This window comes from Psammomys obesus, unplaced genomic scaffold (assembly GCF_907164565.1).
Source record: "Psammomys obesus unplaced genomic scaffold, mPsaObe1.curated_primary_1811, whole genome shotgun sequence".
Taxonomy (NCBI): Eukaryota; Metazoa; Chordata; class Mammalia; order Rodentia; family Muridae; genus Psammomys; species Psammomys obesus.
Window position 1 is genome coordinate 14,940 of NW_026592212.1, and position 7,163 is coordinate 22,102.

A 7,163-nucleotide genomic window follows, 5' to 3' on the forward strand; every position below is an offset into this window, starting at 1 on the left:
GAGCTCAAGTTGGCCTGAGAGCAGTGTGTGCAATCTATCTTCTGGGGATCGATTTTTGAGGGGAAAAAAATCATTCTTGGATTTTGTTCATCTGAGTAATTATGTTTTAATGAATGCTTGCTTACACTTCACAGCCTTTTGGTTTGCTTTGAAAAATTAATTGAGTACATATACATGTGTATATGTATATATCACCTTAAACTCAAGAAAATGATACTTTTTATTTCAGTAACTAAAAAAAAAAAGACAGCACTTTTTTCATGAAACTACTCTCACTATCCTTATTTGATATGAATTTACTTTGAACCTCGAACAAGAACATCTAAAATATATGACTTTTAATATTACACAAATATATGGGCATTTATTTTATCTTTCTGCCTAGAGAAATTACCACAATTTGCAGACAGTTGCTCTCATTCATTCATATTTCTACTTGTTTTTACAGCACCCAAAGGAAAAATACAGCAATTAGTCAGAGTTGAACAGAAGCACTCAACACTCATAAATGCATAAAGTTACTTTATTTTAAGTATACATTTAATTTTGAAAAATATAAATGCTAAAATATCTCATCTTCTTCATCTCTTAATTCCATAAAAGTCACAATAGAAAGCTTCATAAAACTGCAAAATACTATGTTATAGGAATTTTAGGTTTCATATTGGAAAAAAATTATTAGTAATATATTGAAATGTTTTCTGTTCTTTATCATTTTGTTCCACCATGTTGATCTACTTCATTTAAAATAAAAAGAAGCATCATTTCTCCAAAGTTAATAAAGACTTAAGAGAATAAAAATAAGAATATCTGAAAGTGCGTACTGATTGTGAAAAGTGAAGTGTACGGATATGTGCCAGCCATGAAAATGGCTGCAAGGAGGCAAGTCAGCATTTGTTGTACATTGTTGGCCTGGGAGAAAGAGACTTCAGGCTCTAAGGATTCATTGGGTGACTTTAGCCCTGAGTTGCAGTATTTGCCTAGGAAACAAAATTCAGGATTCTTGTGTGTATCCATAGAGCACAATGAAATGAGCCAGGAATAAGATCTATCCAGATCTCTGGTTAAAACACAGCCTGCCAGATTCACATATATTACAAAAGGGTTTTCATTTCTGGCTGCCATGAAGCTCCATGAGGTCATCTGACAACTCCCAAGGCTGTTGTGACAGGGAAGTACTGCTGTCTTCCGACTGTCCCCAGTCACTTCGTACCAACTGGCCTTCATGGTCGTGCTGGGAAAGCAGACGGGAAATATCCCAGAATATAAAGAAGAAAACCTCAGATTCTTGCACCAAAATCATGAAGCGGCATGAAAAAGACTGAAGAAAACTCTGTCCCATTCCCGATCAATGCCAACCTTTGTAATATAACTCAAATGGTTTTGTTTTTAAAAGATAGTCAGCAGTCAATACATTTCAAGTACTTTAACACAGTTAAAAAAAAAAAAAAAGAAACAAAAACATGGAAGACAATCATTTGCTATATTAAACAGCAACACATAGCTGACAAAGGATTTCCTCTGTGTGTGTTCTTACATGTGCCCAAAATGCACATAAGCTAAGTTATTGACAGCAGACCCCTCCCTGCTTCTCTTAGGTTAGGGATGAGGGGCAAGGTTTAGTTTGCCTCTTCTCAAGTAAGTACTTCCCAGCCCCACCCCTCAACTTTTCCAGAAGAAGAAGAAGCAGAAACAACACGGCCTCTGACACACAAAACAAATAGGATTCCAAGTAGTTTCTGCACACAGTAGAAAAAGACGAGCATCTTAAGGGTTTCTGCAAAATGGAGGCTTCGACGCTTCAAAGACAGGCAGGCTCAGCCTGCCCATCTTGTTCTCACAGCCAGTTTTGCACAACCACAGTATTCCTGGTCAACAACTTGGAGTCTTCAAGAAACATTTATCTCCAAGTTCACATCCAGGGAGGAAGGGTAGAAAGGCATTTTAAAGAATTCATTGCTGTATTTGTGTCCAGTTTACATAGAAACAAAACCACCATGAAATCTGCTTAGCTATCAACCAATTAAGCAAATTCAGCCAGATTCAGATCCTGGGGTGAGGCCATGGAGGTTAGCATGGGAACTACAGTGGTTATGAGAGTGCCTGCTGTTCACTGTTCCTGCAGCAGATGTGAGGGATGGCTTTGTGTTCATTCCGTGAACACTAACCACCCACCCCAGCCACAGACGAGGGACCATAAATGGCGTGAGAGAACCTCAAGAGCTCCTCAAACACTGAAATGATAAATTACTCCAGGAGCTCTCTGAAAAGTAAGAGGAGGATCATGAATCCCTACATAAACTTGATTCATAATTTGAAAGTTATATATATAATATATATATTATATTATATATGTTATATATATATATAACCAGAGATTTCACAAACATGATCCAAGCGGCTTTGATTTAACATCATGGTTAGACTGCATTTGCTATGCATGCTTTTAAACATTTCACTGATGGATCTATCACTAAAAATGTAAGGTTACAAGGTTCAATAGAAAGCCAGATACCGCATAATAATCATTTTTAAGGACAGTTCTGAATACAAATGTGATGTAAAAAAAGAAAGATTATTACTTGAGATGTTAGCAGACATGTTATTTGCTGCTATCATTTTAATGAAAAAGACTGGGGTCAATTCATGCCTAATTTCTATAAAATCTAAGGTTTCAAGATGACCGAATGCTATGAACATTAACAGTTAACTTAGGATAACAAGACCGTTATCCTCAAAATTTCAGGAGGGCAGAATTATATTTCAGTTAACGTAAGAAAGGGGGTGTCCATAAGAACACACCCCAGAACCAGTGTATGGTTCTATTCTCCTCCAGCAACCTATTACAGGGAGTGTGTATCCCAACTGCTGTTCCGCAAGTCTAAAAGTATGGATCCCACATCTAAACTGTTATTATATGATCGGTGTAGCATATGATATAACTTACTAGAAATATTGCAATCAAATGCCACACTCAATTTGGCTAACAAAGGTCTAATTTTCAACATGGCGTATCGGAACACACACATACACACACACATATAGCCTAAGTGGTTCAACAACCCTGCCCTATAAGCGCGTGGAAATGAGCACTTGAAGCTTTCTTTGCAGATCTATGGTGCACGCCTACTCCATGTATGAGCTGTGTGACTGGGCTGTTGACATTCTGATGGCTTTTGTATTGTAGGTATGGACTGCTGTATCTGTGATGTTGACGGTGATGCCTGAGTGATAAGATATATATTCGCCTGAAGTTACACGATACATGGTTTTTTTGTTTTTTGTTTTTTTTTTTTTTGGCCCCCGACAGATTTCTCATGAGTGGTTGAGGTTTTATAAAAATGGACACAAGGAGCTTGACAACTTTGCCCTCTGACTACTCTCATTCTTTCTCTGGCTTTGCACAAGTGAGCAACAGCCACACACAGAGTCCATGTACAAACACACAAATTATTTAGACGAGGAAATCCCTAACAATACTGCGTAGGACATCCATATTGTAACACAGCATAGTCTGTTCCGGCATGACCATCCCTATAACAGAAGTTACCCTTCTTCCAGGTTTTCTCTCTCCTCCCCAAATTCCTTCACAGAACAGTTACATTTATTTTGAAGAAAGGGAGAAAAAAGAAAACAACCCAAAAACCAACAACCCAATAGATTCTTAGAAACATGGTGTTTTGTTTTTCTTTTCATTTGTTCTAGCCTTCTGGCTTACCCTAGAGTGTGTGTGTGTGTGTGTGTGTGTGTGTGTGTGTGTGTGTGTGCGCGTGAGAGCACGCGCGTGGATGTGTATGCACACGTGTGTAAAAATCACATTATATACAATACAATTTTTACAGAAAGCCTGGCAGCTACAGGTCAGAGGTAGAACTACTCAAAACTATGTTTCCTGCTGCAGGAAAAAATTCATTTTCTTTACAGTAATTAAAAAAAAAGTTTAAAAAGTTGACAAAAAAAAAATAAGTTGCAGGTTAGGCCCCATAATTTAAACAACAAAATCTAGGAAGAAAAATATTCTTCAATGTACTCAACAGATAAGTTCATTAAAGGGTTAAAAAAAGTTGCATAGGAAAAGTGACATTGCAGTACTTGCTACAAAGGTGGCAAAGATTTCTCTACAGGGAGCGAAGTACCGTTAGTGTTTTCAGCTTTTGATAACTCTAAGATCAGGGTTGGCGAGCAAGGGAAGATTGGTAGCAGCACTTTTCCAGTTTTGGGGGCTCTGTAAAGCAAGAAGGGACTCTGTCTGCAGTACAAGGGCTGCCCTACCAGACAGAGCCAAGCCAGGAAGCACAGCTCGAAGCTTAGGTTGTAAGTTCCTTCAATAGTTTCCTAAAAGGTGGTGCAAATTTCCCTAATGCTTTTGATCTCTGCTTGACAGGGGTGGTTTCTGTGTGTCGTGAGTGGCAGGAATTTACAGATCAGAGGACACACCTGAATGCATGGAAACAGAAATGTGACCCCTCAGTTGCATTTTTTTTTTTTTAAGAAAAGGGACGGTATTGTCTTGATTTTACCTATGCAAGACAGAAGCAGAGAAAGTGACTGTATTATTCAGCCAGTGACCGAACAAAGGTTTTAAAATACATAGACATAAAAAGGAAAAAAAATTAGAACAGTTAACGACAGAACTATCAGGTTTGAGAAAGACACACAGGTTACAATGTGGTTTCTGTTCCCTTGCTCCTCCAAAGATAATCGTTGTCTTCAGGCTCAAGTTCTATTCTAATTTGAGGCACAACGTTCACTGGAGTTCTAGGAGGACTAAACAGAAAGAAGAAAAAAAAAGAAACATGAAGTAAATACAACTTTCATTATCATCTCTGAAATGCTTATGCACTGGGCATACGTAAAATGCATCACTCTGTTCCATTCTAATGCTACCTCTTCCGTGTGGGGGAACAGGGACTTTTAAATGAAAGCAAGAAGTAAAATGATAGTAAACTCAAGCAGAAATTGCCTGAGATTTCATATATAGCAAAAATTCCCCAAAGAAAAATAAATGAGACTATCATACGGATAATATTGTTAGAAATCAAGGGTCAAGACCAGCACCCTTGAAGACATTCACAGTCCTCTTTCTGAGACTCAGATTGAACCTGTCATTTCCAGACCCTTGTTAAAGAGAAGCAAACCACTGAAGAAAGCTACCAGAAAACCCCAGTCACCTAAGGCCAAGGAAACCATAAGGACTAATGTGGATCCTACCTGTTAACTTGATGACAGTGAAAATTTTTCATTTTTCTTAAGAGTAAAGCTCGGGTCTTTTAAAATGCTTCTGATCGGCAAAGCCTAGGGTGAGTCCTGGTCCCTGGGTAATTTATTGAAGTCCCAGAGAAGAGTGCAAGGGGTCTGCCCATAAGCCGAACTGTTGCCCCACCCCACAGCACAAGGCACATGCCCACTCTCCTTTACCTTGGTATACCCAGCGACTCAAGGAAAGGAATTTTATCAGCATGATGTGTGGCGTTCAAGGAATGTTGATGATCTTTCTCCTGGGGTGGGGGGGAGGATAATTGAAAGGAAGTCAATCTTTTTGTAAAAACATAAAATTAGAGCGAATATGAAAATCTCCATGCAAACCAAGGCACCTTTCAGAACTGAAAAGAGTAGGAAAATCACGTTTAGACAGTGTCCATAAACCATGGTATCAAGCTAAGCATGCAAGAAACTTGACGGAGCCCAAATCATTTCCTCCTCTTCCTTTAAGGCCAGAGGGGAATCCTTGCCATGGGGCTAGAATATCTTCTGTATGTGTCATGCATGTCCTTAGCCTTCCCTCCCTGCTCAACCTCAGCCTTGCCTGCTGATATTCAAGAGGAAAAAGAGACTTTAGAGGTACTTGTATTACAACTCCAGTTTAATCAGTTCATCAGTTCTGTTCTTCCTTGGCCTACAAAGATTACCACACTATTAGAAAAGTTTCAGTCAAAATGGCCATATGTCAGCTTTTATGTCAACCATCTATTAACTTGTGAAGGGATTCTGACAGGGCAAACAACTGGTACATACATTTTTATCACAAGTCTTAAATTTTGATGACTTTTTTTTAAAGTAGCCTTTACAGGCTGTCTTTGCCTTTAATTATCTAGAGAGAAAAAGTGAAATGAATGTGATAGTGGAAATGAAATTGTAAATAAAATTCTTAGCTAATTTCTGTTGATAAGAGTAGGCATAAAGTTAGCCTTGTTTCTAGTTAGCTTTGTTTAAAGTTAGCTTAGTTAAAAGGCAGCTTATTCTTTAAATTCAGTTTTTTTTTTGGGGGGCGAGGGGTGTTACCCTGCCTCAGAATGCTGTCCAGTGAGTCCTGTTTCCTGGTGTTTATGTTCTTGTGTGCTTCCTTCTCACACCGTTACAGAGCTGTCTTCACAGCTAACACACTATGGCACAGGCTCTGAACTGTTAAACCTTGGATTCTATTGTAAAAATACCGCAGCTTCTGCTTAGATTGCCAGCTACCTCTGTGGGACAACCATGCCCCTGTGCCATGGCAGGTCCATAGAAATGTTCATAGACCAAGGAGTGAAAACTTCTTGCCCCAGGCCCTTGGTTGGAAACAGAGCCTCAGGCCCAGTCAAGTGTCCAGGGCCTTAGGACACTTCAGCTGACAGCGGAAGATGCAATCTCTTGGTACCCTAAGCCAGAATCACCAACTCATTGGTTCTTAAATTTTTCAACGTCAAGAACTGTGAGAAGAAATACATGCTTGGGCTATATTTTGGGAGTAATTTGTTACAAGAAAATTGATAACTATATAGCTCCCATATTTCTATCAAGAGTCATTTATTTCAAATTTTCTTGGTAACCCTAACCTCTTACTGACAATGGGTGGTATCATCCACCAGAAATAAAAGTGTCCTTGTTGTCACTCAGTGTGCTCTGAGGTGCACATTTGGACCCAAAGTAACACATTTTCTTCAAATGAAAACTCAAAGCATGACATGCTTTGGAGGCAATTGCTTTATGCTACTGGAAAAGCTTGAAGATGGCTACAGATGTTACTACAGAGTGGACTGTCAATCACAGAGGAAAAGATGACAGGTCACATGCTATTACACTGTAGCCACCAGCCTATTACTCGAGAAAGTCCAGAGCAGTTATAAATGTCAATATGAAGAAAAAGAAGAAGAAGAAGAAGAAGAAGAAGAAGAAGAAGAAGA

General features: G+C 38.9%; 1 long non-coding RNA gene across 1 annotated transcript; it reads right to left on the minus strand.

Annotated features, from left to right (window-relative positions):
- Nucleotides 1-505: 505 nt before the first annotated feature.
- On the minus strand, nt 506-7,106 carry LOC129681173 (uncharacterized). The gene is made up of 2 exons (XR_008720808.1): nt 5,419-7,106; nt 506-4,767 (listed from the first exon to the last, which is right to left on the minus strand). It is a non-coding gene; the product is annotated as an uncharacterized LOC129681173 (long non-coding RNA).
- Between the last annotated feature and the right edge of the window lie 57 nt (nt 7,107-7,163).